The 14,317-nt window shown below is 40.3% G+C and overlaps 1 protein-coding gene across 12 annotated transcripts in view; it reads right to left on the bottom strand.

The window, feature by feature from the left end:
- SRPK2 (SRSF protein kinase 2) overlaps positions 1-14,317 on the bottom strand; it is a 257,091-nt gene that overhangs the window by 101,149 nt on the left and 141,625 nt on the right. The gene's annotated exons all lie outside the window — the stretch shown is intronic.

Here is a 14,317-nt window from a genome sequence, read left to right as displayed (position 1 = left end):
CTGGGGTGCCTGGGTGGCTCAGATTCCAGGGTCCTGGGATCGAGCCCCGCATCAGGCTCTCTGCTCTGTGGGGAGCCTGCTTCCTCCTCTCTCTCTGCCTGCCTCTCTGCCTACTTGTGACCTCTGTCAAGTAAATAAATAAAATATTAAAAAAAAAAAGACTAATTTCTTAAAAAGCACAAGGAGCACAGTAGAAACTTTCACTACTGATGCAATTACTCTTTATGTAAAATGACTGAGCTGTAAGACGCAGCGCCTGAGCGCAGCACTGAGTTGCACACAGACACCACAGAGGACCTGCTGCCTCAGCCCAGGGCCCAACAGTCCAAAGAAGATATGAGACTATGACACCTCACATCCTTAACTCCACTTGCCCAGAACAGGCTCAAGAACAACAATTTCAGGGACGCCTGGGTGGCTCAGTTGGTTAAGCAGCTGCCTTCGGCTCGGGTCATGGTCCCAGTGTGCTGGGATGGAGTCCTACATCGGGCTCCTTGCTCCGCAGGGAGCCTGCTTCTCTCTCTGACTCTGCATTCCACTCTGTCTGCCTGTGCTCGCTCTCACTCTCTCTCTCTCTGTGTCTTACAAATAAATAAATAAAATCTTTAAAGAAACAACAATTTCAAAAAGATTTGTGTTTCTCTTCGCCTAAAAACAAACAAAAAACCCTGCAACAACGATTATTTGCTGTTGCCTTCCAGATCCTTTCTGGAACATCCCCGAAAATGAAAAAGCATCTTCAAAAGAAGTTCCTGATGTGCTAACCCATCACAAGCTCTCCACATTTCAACAATCCAGGCACAATATGGGACTGAAGGCCCCTCCTTTGCAATTCCTCCTGCCACACCTCTGCACCACAATGCCAAAAGTTTAACTATCTGCCACGTGTATGCAACCTTCTGCTTCATAAAAGCCATTCTTCTGACAAATTATACTCTTCCTTCTGCCATCAACTCCCTGAGAAATGTCCCTGTGAAATGTGTCCTCCGCAGATTTAAGGACAGTGCTTCCCGCATCCCACTGGCATGTTCAGGAACTACAGGGACACACTGGGTTAGCACCACCTCCAACCACCCAGCTCCTGGTTCCCTGCTGTGCACACTGCGCAATCTCTCGAAACTCCCCGTTCTTAGTCTCCCCTGTGTCTGAGAGAGTTGAGGTGAAGAACAAAAGAACCCCAGATAACGGAGTTCTTGCTCCACAGGTATTGTGAAAATTGCAAATGTGCAAACATTTAACATATCCTTTAATTTAAAAACATGAAATTAGGGGCACCTTGGTGGCTCAGTCGTTAAACATCTGCCTTCAGCTCAGGTCATGATCCCAGAGTCCTGGGATCGAGCTCCCCGTTGGGCTCCCTGCTCAGTGGAGAGCTGCTTCTCCCTTTCCCTCTGCCTGCTGCTCTGCCTACTCGTGCTCTCTATCTCCGTGTCAAATTTAAAAAAAAACATGAAATTATTTCCTTATTTTTTAAAAACTATTTACTAAGTCCTTCTCTACCCTTAATTATTTTAAGATTACTTTTATGGGTTTTTTTTTATTTGACACAGAGAGCTCACAAGTAGGCAGTTGCGGGGGGTGGGGGGTGGTTGGGACCAGGCTCCCTGCGGAGCAGAGAGCCCAATGTGGGGCTCGATCCCTGGACCCTGGGATCATGGCCTGAGCAGAAGGCAGAGGCTTTAACCCATTGAGCCACCCAGGCACCCATTTATCCTTAATTTTTAAAAATAAATCAAATATCCAAATACAATAAAATTATTACCTTGTATTTACGGATAATATATATGGAAATTTAAACAGACAAAAAAGGTTTTATCCAGAAATCACACCAATGCTTTATTAAACCACCTGACCAGTGAAGGCTTCAACACCAAAGGGCTCCTGCTATCCTACATTATTTTAAGGGAGCATTCCAAGCCACTTAATTTAATCCTGCTCACTGAGAACCATCATCTGTTCTCTCACTCTAAGTACAAATACACTTTCAGGAGTGATACTTTAACCTCATAAAGTAATAACTGACCTTCAAAAGACACTAGAAACTGTGAAAGATTCAAATTGTCACTATGTTGGCCATGGTATACTTCTTCATTCAACAAATACTTACGAAAGACTAACCACGTACCGTGCACTGTGGCAGGCACTGTAATGATTTACAGAGGGAGAGACCGTCTGATGACCAGCACAGAGCCATGCCTGTTGGTGTCAGTAGTGACTATTAACATGTCATCCTTGAAGGTTCTTAAGTAAAGCTCCAACACAGAAAGACATAGAGAAGCAAAGTTGGTTTCCATTCCACTACCAGGTGCATCTCCAGCATGTTCCTACAGAAAAACGGTTTATACATATGGTGTCGGTTGGAACAGTCAACTTTGTATTTTATCAAACTTCTTTCATGTGCAGAGGAGAACAATAAAGTAATAAAAGAATAAATGCAAAACTGGCTTCCGGAAAATAACTGCAATGAAAACAGAAGTTAAAATTATAGACCCACAACAGTGAACAATTAAAAATCCTTATGTTTGGGGGAACATGGGTGGCTCAGTCAGAGAAGGATCCAGCTGCTGATCTCAGTTGGGAGTTCCATCGCTGCACTGGGCTCCATACTGGACATGGAGCCTACTTTAAAAAAAACATTTTTTTAATGTTTGAGAAAGTAATTCGTAAAACAAACAAAAAAATCCCAACAGATTAACCCAATACCTAGCGATACATCTAAAAGTTCTGTAAATACATATAAATTGTATCATGAGGCAAAACCAATTCCCTATTATAATCATCTCAAGTATCTCTACTACTATTCAAACAGGCACTTTGTTATACAATCCTAGTACCTTTCTTTCATTTTTAGTGCAAAAATCACCTCTTTAATCAAAACTAAAAAGAAATACTATTCTGTAAACATAAAACAATGATTATAAAATATTAGTTTTAGTTCTTCTGAAATGGAATCAAGCAGAAATTATGAGCATAATCATGTTCCCATAGAAAACCTGACTGACTTAAGTTTTTTTTTTTTTATACTTTTTTAATTTTTTATAAACATATATTTTTATCCCCAGGGGTACAGGTCTGTGAATCACCAGGTTTACACACTTCACAGCACTCACCAAATCACATGCCCTCCCCAATGTCCATAATCCCAACCCCTTCTCCCAAACCCCCTCCCCTCGGCAACCCTCAGTTTGTTTTGTGAGATTAAGAGTCACTTATGGTTTGTCTCCCTCCCAATCCCATCTTGTTTCATTTATTCTTCTTCTACCCACTTAAGCCTCCATGTTGCATCACCACTTCCTCATATCAGGGAGATCATATGATAGTTGTCTTTCTCTGCTTGACTTATTTCGCTAAGCATGATACGCTCTAGTTCCATCCATGTTGTTGCAAATGGCAAGATTTCATTTCTTTTGATGGCTGCATAGTATTCCATTGTGTATATATACCACATCTTCTTGATCCATTCATCTGTTGATGGACATCTAGGTTCTTTCCATAGTTTGGCTATTGTGGACATTGCTGCTATAAACATTCGGGTGCATGTGCTCCTTTGGATCACTACATTTGTATCTTTAGGGCAAATACCCAATAGTGCAATTGCTGGGTCATAGGGCAGTTCTATTTTCAACATTTTGAGGAACCTCCATGCTGTTTTCCAGAGTGGCTGCACCAGCTTGCATTCCCACCAACAGTGTAGGAGGGTTCCCCTTTCTCCGCATCCTCGCCAGCATCTGTCATTTCCTGACTTGTTGATTTTAGCCATTCTGACTGGTGTGAGGTGATATCTCATTGTGGTTTTGATTTGTATTTCCCTGATGCCGAGTGATATGGAGCACTTTTTCATGTGTCTGTTCGCCATCTGGATGTCTTCTTTGCAGAAATGTCTGTTCATGTCCTCTGCCCATTTCTTGATTGGATTATTTGTTCTTTGGGTGTTGAGTTTGCTAAGTTCTTTATAGATTCTGGACACTAGTCCTTTATCTGATATGTCGTTTGCAAATATCTTCTCCCATTCTGTCAGTTGTCTTTTGATTTTGTTAACTGTTTCCGTTGCTGTGCAAAAGCTTTTGATCTTGATGAAATCCCAGTAGTTCATTTTTTCCCTTGCTTCCCTTGCCTTTTGCGTTGTTCCTAGGAAGATGTTGCTGCGGCAGAGGTCGAAGAGGTTGCTGCCCGTGTTCTCCTCAAGGATTTTGATGGATTCCTTTCGTACATTGAGGTCCTTCATCCATTTTGAGTCTATTTTCGTGTGTGGTATAAGGAAATGGTCCAATTTCATTTTTCTGCATGTGGCTGTCCAATTTTCCCAGCACCATTTATTGAAAAGGCTGTCTTTTTTCCATTGGACATTCTTTCCTGCTTTGTCGAAGATTAGTTGACCATAGATTTGAGGGTCTATTTCTGGGCTCTCTATTCTGTTCCATTGATCTATGTGTCTGTTTTTGTGCCAGTACCATGCTGTCTTGATGATGACAGCTTTGTAATAGAGCCTGAAGTTCGGAATTGTGATGCCACCAACGTTGGCTTTCTTTTTCAATATCCCTTTGGTTATTCGAGGTCTTTTCTGGTTCCATATAAATTTTAGCATTATTTGTTCCATTTCTTTGAAAAAGATGGATGGTACTTTGATAGGAATTGCATTAAATGTGTAAATTGCTTTAGGTAGCATAGACATTTTCACAATATTTATTCTTCCAATCCAGGAGCATGGCACATTTTTCCATTTCTTTGTGTCTTCCTCAATTTCATATCTCTCAATAGTTACCCTGAATGTGAATGGGCTAAATGCCCCTGTCAAAAGACACAGGGTATCAGAATGGATAAAAAAACAAAGCCCATCTATATGTTGCCTCCAAGAAACACATTTTAAGCCCGAAGACACCTCCAGATTTAAAGTGAGGGGGTGGAAAAGAATTTACCATGCTAATGGACATCAGAAGAAAGCAGGAGTGGCAATCCTTATATCAGATCAATTAGATTTTAAGCCAAAGACTATAATAAGAGATGAGGAAGGACACTATATCATACTCAAAGGGTCTGTCCAACAAGAAGATTTAACAATTTTAAATATCTATGCCCCCAATGTGGGAGCAGCCAACTATATAAACCAATTAATAACAAAATCAAAGAAACACATCAACAATAATACAATAATAGTAGGGGACTTTAACACTCCCCTCACTGAAATGGACAGGTCATCCAAGCAAAAGATCAGCAAGGAAATAAAGGCCTTAAACGACACACTGGACCAGATGGACATCACAGATATATTCAGAACATTTCATCCCAAAGCAACAGAATACACATTCTTCTCTAGTGCACATGGAACATTCTCCAGAATAGATCACATCCTCGGTCCTAAATCAGGACTCAACCGGTATCAAAAGATTGGGATCATTCCCTGCATATTTTCAGACCACAATGCTCTAAAGCTAGAACTCAACCACAAAAGGAAGTTTGGAAAGAACCCAAATACATGGAGACTAAACAGTATCCTTCTAAAGAATGAATGGGTCAACCGGGAAATTAAAGAAGAATTGAAAAAAATCATGGAAACAAATGATAATGAAAATACAACGGTTCAAAATCTGTGGGACACAACAAAGGCAGTCCTGAGAGGAAAATATATAGCAGTACAAGCCTTTCTCAAGAAACAAGAAAGGTCTCAGGTACACAACCTAACCCTACACCTAAAGGAGCTGGAGAAAGAACAAGAAAGAAACCCTAAGCCCAGCAGGAGAAGAGAAATCATAAAGATCAGAGCAGAAATCAATGAAATAGAAACCAAAAAAACAATAGAACAAATCAACGAAACTAGGAGCTGGTTCTTTGAAAGAATTAATAAAATTGATAAACCCCTGGCCCGACTTATCAAAAAGAAAAGAGAAAGGACCCAAATATAATAAAATCATGAATGAAAGAGGAGAGATCACAACTAACACCAAAGAAATACAAACTATTATAAGAACATACTATGAGCAACTCTACGGCAATAAATTTGACAATCTGGAAGAAATGGATGCATTCCTAGAAACATATAAACTACCACAACTGAGCCAGGAAGAAATAGAAAGCCTGAACAGACCCATAACCAGTAAAGAGATTGAAACAGTCATTAAAAATCTCCAAACAAACAAAAGCCCAGGGCCAGACGGCTTCCCGGGGGAATTCTACCAAACATTTAAAGAAGAACTAATTCCTATTCTCCTGAAACTGTTCCAAAAAATAGAAATGGAAGGAAAACTTCCAAACTCATTTTATGAGGCCAGCATCACCTTGATCCCAAAACCAGACAAGGATCCCACCAAAAAAGAGAGCTATAGACCGATATCCTTGATGAACACAGATGCGAAAATACTCAACAAAATACTAGCCAATAGGATTCAACAGTACATTAAAAGGATTATTCACCACGACCAAGTGGGATTTATTCCAGGGCTGCAAGGTTGGTTCAACATCCGCAAATCAGTCAATGTGATACAACACATCAATAAAAGAAAGAACAAGAACCATATGATAATCTCAATAGATGCTGAAAAAGCATTTGACAAAGTACAACATCCCTTCCTGATCAAAACTCTTCAAAGTGTAGGGATAGAGGGCGCATACCTCAATATCATCAAAGCCATCTATGAAAAACCCACCGCAAATATCATTCTCAATGGAGAAAAACTGAAAGCTTTTCCGCTAAGGTCAGGAACACGGCAGGGATGTCCATTATCACCACTGCTATTCAACATCGTACTAGAGGTCCTAGCCTCAGCAATCAGACAACAAAAGGAAATTAAAGGCATCCAAATCGGCAAAGAAGAAGTCAAATTATCACTCTTCGCAGATGATATGATACTATATGTGGAAAACCCAAAAGACTCCACTCCAAAACTGCTAGAACTTATACAGGAATTCAGTAAAGTGTCAGGATATAAAATCAATGCACAGAAATCAGTTGCATTTCTCTACACCAACAGCAAGACAGAAGAAAGAGATATTAAGGAGTCAATCCCATTTACAATTGCATCCAAAACCATAAGATACCTAGGAATAAACCTAACCAAAGAGACACAGAATCTATACTCAGAAAACTATAAAGTACTCATGAAAGAAATTGAGGATGACTTAAGTTCTAATCCAGTCCTTCTGCTTCCCCTTCCGGGGAAGGCCACCATCTTTACACACATCAGTGGTGAACAGGAAGCTAGGAGTTACCTCAGTGTTAGTCCCTACCCCTGCATCTGATCAGACACCAACAGACTGACTGCCTCCTCCAAGTCTAGCCACCCTCCCCCTCCTACCCTCTCACTGTCCTGCTCTGTTCCAGTCACAAACACCCCACGACGGAATCATTACACCCCCTCAGCCTCTGCTCCCTCAATTTTGTCCCACACTGTACTCAAAAACACCAATCTGGTATCATCATGCCTTTTTAAAACCCTTCTGCCCTTGGGGCGCCTGGTCAGCTCAGTCAGTTGAGCACCCGCCTTCAGCTCAGGTCAGGACCCGGGAGTCCAGGGATCAAGTACCTAATCAGGCTCCTGGCTTGGTGGAAAGCCTGCTTCTTGCTCCCCAGCCCCCTGCCTGCCGCTCCCCCTGCTTGTGCCCTCCTGCTCGCTCGCTCTCTCTCTCTCTCTCTCTGTCAAATAAACAAACCTAAAAATCTTTTTTTTTAAATAAATAAAACAAACCCTTCTGCCATTGAGATCAAGGAAAATATTCTTTTTTTAAAAAAAGATTTTATTGGGGCGCCTGGGTGGCTCAGTGGGTTAAGCCGCTGCCTTCGGCTCAGGTCATGATCTCAGGGTCCTGGGATGAGTCCCGAATCGGGCTCTCTGCTCAGCAGGGAGCCTGCTTCCTCCTCTCTCTCTGCCTGCCTCTCTGCCTACTTGTGATCTCTCTCTGTCAAATAAATAAATAAAATCTTTAAAAAAAAAAAAAAAAAAGATTTTATTTATTTGAGAAAGAACACAAAAGAGAGAGCAAGAGCGTGCACGAGTTGGGGGAGGGGTGGCAGCAGAGGCAGAAGCGGACTCCCCTGCGTGGGAGCCTGACAGACACGGGCCTCCATCCCAGCACCCTGGGATCATGACCCACACTGAAGGCAGACGCTTAACCAAGCCATCCAGGCGACCCAAAGCAAAAATATTCTTTTTTTTTTTTAAAAAGCAAAAATATTCTTAACGTAATGAATACATGTCTCTGATGATCTGGGCCCTGCTTGCAAACCCAGCCTCACCTCAACACCACGGCTCCTGCTTTTCTCCCCCGTCTTGATTACATCATATTCCACGACTTCAAGCATACAACAAAGCATGTGCAGCTGCCATGTTTACAAACTGTAACCCTGTCCATGTGCTTCAGACCGTTTTAGATCAGAGACTAACTTAAAACAGACAGACTTGAAGACCCTCAGATCCCCCCCACCCTTCTACTGTTAAGAGCTATCCCAAAATTAAGGTTCATAGTACCTATGCACATTTTTATAATTTAACATGTATCACTTTACATTATTACAGACATGCTGAAATTGTCACGCACGTCTCCTTATGCGCATGCACAAGTGTTTCCCAAAGGCAGTCTCTGTAAAGCTACACCCAGGAGCTCGTGAAACCAGGGCCCTGGGTCACAGCAGTATTTTATCAAAAATGGAATAATGTAGAAAAGTGTGTTTGATTTACTATGAGGATTGTTTCTTTAAAAAAACTTTCAGTTCTACTTGCAAAGTTCTGTGTACGCAGTGGGTCACAAAGGAATAAAACATGAAAACCAATACTTGAAGGTATATACCCAGAAGTAAAAGCTCTAATCAACGGGCTATGCACATCTTCAACTCTGATCCACTGGTAGCATAGGTAATTATGCACCTGGAAATGTTCTTTGAGGTGTGAGGTAGCGCACTAGTTCTCGTTGATCCCATAGGGAGAACCAACTGTCCCAGCAGCATCTACAGACTAATAACTCCCACACAATATTAAATCACCCTGCCCTCTCTAGTTTTATATTTCAGTGCCTTTTTTTTTTTTTTTTAAAGAGAGGGAGTGTGTGCAAATGATTGGGGCAAGGGGAAGAAGAAGAGGGGCTGAGTGCAGAGCCTGATCTGGGGCTTCATCCTAGGACCCCAAGATCATGACCTGAGCCAGACTCAAGAGTTGAACATTTAACCGATAGAGCCGCCCAAGTGTCCCTATATTCGAGAGCTTTTATGTCCTCTGTAATATTCCATCATTTTCTCCCCCAAAAGAGCAAGTTATTTGTCAGAGTTTCTTTCTAGGAATCCAGAGTCTCTATCCTTTCCTCAGAAAAGGCTTTAACCCACTCTCCCCCACGAACACACCCCTCACTTGTCGTACAGTTACGGCTGGCTCAAATTTCAGCTTGCCACCTTCTTCCATTTTGGAACATGCAGAATTCTAAATTGAACTGCAAACTGCCAGTTAAAATACATCTTGCCATTGTCCCTGTTTACGTTTATGAATTTAGTATGTTTATCTACCATTTAAAGTGAACTAGACATCCTCTTTTGCCCCCCAAAAATTTAAAATGTTTACTTGTTAAATCAAAGTTAAACTTTTCATGAACAAAAAAACTAATCTCAAGACACACACGAGCTTAAATATAAAAAGGGTGTTAAAACATCAAATCAAGTGATTCCCTTTCTTTTCTGAAGCTTTCATAATGTTAACAAAGCTAAATTTACCTAGAACACTACCACCATCCAAAAACTGTCAATAAAATTTGGCTTCCTCTTCCATCTTAAAGACGGTGAGTAATTTATTTACGCCTAGCAACCAGCCCTCTCCATTTGCACTGGAGAATCACTGCGGCTGCTATCCCTGGAGCAAGCTACAGACTGAGGCCAACCAGCAGTCAGAATCGCCGCCCTAGTTACTTTCTACTTAAGATTCATACTTCAACCCACGAGTTGGTCCTGTCTGTTCCGGGTCCTGGATTAGGTGTGGCAAGGAGGGCTTCCCATCATCCATTAGCCTCTTCCAGGCAACAGCCACCGTACTCCCCAAATCCAGTCTTAAGCAGGACACACAGTTTATATTTTCACTCACAACATCTGAAACCTTCTAAATTTAGTGAAAATCTGTGCAGCCATTTTCTACATTGTAATTACAGATAGACACAGAAATTTAACTTTATTTATAAAGTTTAATAGGCTCCACGTAGAAAACAGGCACTCTTCAGACTAGAGAAAATAGAAAATACATTCAGTAAAAATATTTGCCAAAAACACACTGCCCTTATTTCCTGTAACAATTTCATTAGAGCTGAATTCATACTTCCAAAAACATAATAGATTAGTGAGGCTCTACACCTGTAGCATCTAGAACTTGGGCAACATAGCCACTAACCACATGTGGCTATTTAAATTCTAGTTTTAACTATTAAAGAAATTAACCTGAAGACTCAGCAGTCTTATCAGCCACGTCTCAAGTGTTCAACAGCTACACGCAGCAGGCCTGTTTACCATACTGGACAGAGTACTTCCATCACAGTGTGCTCTACTGAACAATGCTGCTGCAGAATTTAAAAGCTGTGAAGAGTGCTAATAAAATTAACTGTTTTTTTTTTAAAGATTTTATTTATTCGCTTTAGACAGACACAGAGAGTGAGTGAGTTGTGAGGGAAGAAGAGAGGGAGAAAGACAAGCAGACTCCACATGAGTGAAGAGCCTGATTCGGGGCTGGAAACCACCTGGGATTATCACCTGGGCCGAAATCAAGAGTTGGACACCCAATTGAATGAGCCACTGTGGCACCCCAAAGTTAAATTTAAAATATAGTTTTATTACCAAATACAAACTTCTGTTGCGTCTCAGAATCTAAAGGCCTCCAAAATACGGTAATAAGTATGCCAAAACAGTAAATCGGTTGTATTTTTTTAATGCTTTTTTAAAGTTTATTTTTTTAAAGAAACATCAATACCCGACATGGGGCTCGAACTTACCACCCACAGATAAGAGTCACATGCTTTTCTGACTGAGCCAGCATGGTGCCCCTAATTCTATTTTAAGTAAAATAAATACAAAATCTTACCTACCTGTGAAGCATTTAGGGATTACATTTATGTACTTCACAATACACAAAAATAAGAGCAAAACTTTTTACTTAAAAAAAAAAAAAAACTGTGCATGTGTTCAAGGAAGAAACAAAATTCATGCTTTAAAAAAATTTCCAAAAAATAAAAAGATTTCCTTGTCACCAGCAGCAAAGACCTTCCCTCAGAAAGAAAGCTCCCCGCCAAAGTTTGGGTTAAATCAAAAGAATATCCTGACTGGGATATAAGGATAAGAGCAGTGACTGCTTTCATCTGCACCAGGAGCTAATCCCTTCTCATCTCTCACTTACTCTACCCTTCTGTGTTAAATTACTGGAGACACCTTAGTAGCAAGTGGTGACAACTGTGACTATTAACTGTCGCTTAGCCCCTTTTCCCCCAGAATCAAAGGCACCGTAACTCCCAAATTCAATAACTGAAAGCAAATAAAGAACTCTTACAACTCAGTAATAAAAAAGATAAATGACTCAATTTAAAATTGAGCAAAAGATCTTAACAGACATTTCTCCTAAGACGATAAACAAATAGCCAGTAAGCGCATGATGATAAGTAATGATGCTCAAGATCATTAGCCATCAGGGTCATAAAAATAAAAACCACAGTGAGATACCACTTCACACCCAATAGGATGGCTATAACAATTAAATAAAAGCTAGTAACAAGTGCAGGCAAGGATGTGGGAAAACTGGGAATCCCTTACACTGCAGGCGGAATGCAAGGAAGTGCAGCAGCTCTGGTAAACCGTCTGGCAGTCTCTAACAGAAGCGGAAACATAGGCATTACCATATGACCTAACAGTTTCACTTCTAAATATACCCAATAAAGAAGCAAACAAACAAAAAAAAAGTTGACTCAAAAATCTGCACAAGAATGTTCATAGCAGCATCAATTAAAAGGGCCAAAAAACCAGAAACCCAAATGTCCATCAACTGATGAAGGGATGAACAAAATGTAGTGTATATGTGCAACAGAGTATTATTCAGCAGTAAGAAGGAATCAAGAACGAATATATGCTACAGTATGGATGCACTTCGAAACATTATGGTAAGTGGAAGAAGTCAGTAACCAAACACATGGTTCTACTTGTACCAAATGTCCAAACTATACAAGTCTATAGAGAAAGCAGATTAGTGGTTGCCTAGGGCTGGAGGCCAATGGGAAATGGGGAATGACTGCTATAGGGGGCAGGATTTCATTTGGGGTGATAAAAATGTTCTAAAATTTACTGTAGTGATGGTTACACAATTGGGTGAATATATCAAAACCACGGACTTGTGCTTTTTAGATGAGTTAACTATATGCTATGTGAACTATAGCTCCATGTTAAGTATATATGTTTTTAAGTAAAATTAAATGCATAGCTTATCATTTTCCTATTAAGCTGGCATTGTTCACTTGAGGCTTTTTAAGGGAAGATATGGGGCTACCAGCCAAGTGAAGTAAGCCATACAGTGAGCCAGAGAGCTTAACAAAAATCAGAAAGGATCTGAGCCCAGGATTTGACTGGACATTATCCCAAGGCTTTACCAGGTGATATGAAGCTTATGCCTCCCAAAATCCATGTCCCTGAGTTTGAAGACAATCTCCCAGAAATTCTCCCCAAAGAGCCCCCAAAGTAAGGCATCTCTGTTATTTTATAACCTCACCCAGAGGAATTTCAATGTACAAAGACATCAAGACTACAGAAAATAGTTAAAGCACTGACACACAATCAACAATCAGAATGTAAATCTGAAGAGTGTCTCTGGTTGAAGGGACATTAGGTAGGCACAGTCCTGTCTTTTCTAGGTTTTCTCCCTTGGGTTCCAAATTCATAGCCTGGCTTTGAAGATAAAAAATGTTTTCAGAAACACTTCATTATGAATTTGGAAGAATTCACACTTACCCTCAGATTTTGCAACACCTCACAAGATCCCAATATTCCAATATTTTTAAATTCTTTAAAATATTTATTTTAAGGGACGCCTGGGTGGCTCAGTTGGTTAAGCAGCTGCCTTCGGCTCAGGTCATGATCCCAGGGTCCTGGGATCGAGTCCCACATCAGGCTCCTTGCTCGGCAGGGAGCCTGCTTCTCCCTCTGCCTCTGCCTGCCTCTTTGTCTGCCTGTGCTCGCTTGCTCTCTCTCCCTCTGTCTCTTACAAATAAATAAATAAAATCTTTAAAAAAAAAAAATATTTATTTTAAATATTTATTATTTATTTAAAATATTTATTATTTATTTAAAATATTTATTTTAGGGGCGCCTGGGTGGCTCAGTGGGTTAAGCCGCTGCCTTCGGCTCAGGTCATGATCTCAGGGTCCTGGGATCGAGCCCCGCATCGGGCTCTCTGCTCAGCAGGGACCCTGCTTCCTCCTCTCTCTGTGCCTGCCTCTCTGCCTGCTTGTCATCTCTCTCTGTCAAATAAATAAATAATAAAATTTTTTAAAAAATAAAAATAAAAATAAAATATTTATTTTAAATATTTATTTATTTAAAATATTTATTTTAAATAATTTTTAAAATTCCAATATTTTAAATATTTTCCAATATTTTAAAAATCCTGTCTCTTTCAACGATGCAACCATTCCTCAAAAGCCACATTATGCCTCAAATCCAGAATTTCTTCACAGCTCAGAACCCATTACACATCACAGATACTTGTCATCTCCCATCCAGTTTCACTTCACCACACCCTCACCAGGCTCAAGACATTTACATGGTTATCTTCTAGTCAATTCATAGACATCGGCAAGAACATGAACAAAACATGTTCACCTACTTCTCCACTCCTGTGTCCATGCCACCAGTATAAAGAATATAACAGAAGTATTATACTTAATAACTACTGAGATTAAATGAGTGCTAGGTATCATCCTAAACTCTTGACATAATGCTTATTCGCTCACTCCTCTGTACAACACTATCATGGAGGGCATTATTATCCTTCATTTTGCAGAACAGAAAACAGACCAATCTGATCTAAGCTTGGTAACTGGGGACCCAGAATCATATCAAGGAAAATAATGAAGGAAAAGTCCAACAAGACGGCTTAACGAGTCTTAAAACTATAATTAATTCTCCCCATCACCCTTCTAGAGCCACCTTTCCTTTGAATTATTATACCCTTACCTCATCTGCTGTCAAACAAACACCATATGCCACAGACCACAGGAAATCCCTTTAAAGGAGAATGTGCTGCTAGAATCTTTATTACCATTAATTGAACCAGTAATTCTCAATAGTACTTTTTAAGTACAGAATATATTATTAAGGAAAAAC

The sequence above is a fragment of the Mustela lutreola genome, chromosome 4, assembly GCF_030435805.1.
Source record: "Mustela lutreola isolate mMusLut2 chromosome 4, mMusLut2.pri, whole genome shotgun sequence".
Taxonomy (NCBI): domain Eukaryota; kingdom Metazoa; phylum Chordata; class Mammalia; order Carnivora; family Mustelidae; genus Mustela; species Mustela lutreola.
This window is presented reverse-complemented; position numbering and strand designations above follow the sequence as displayed.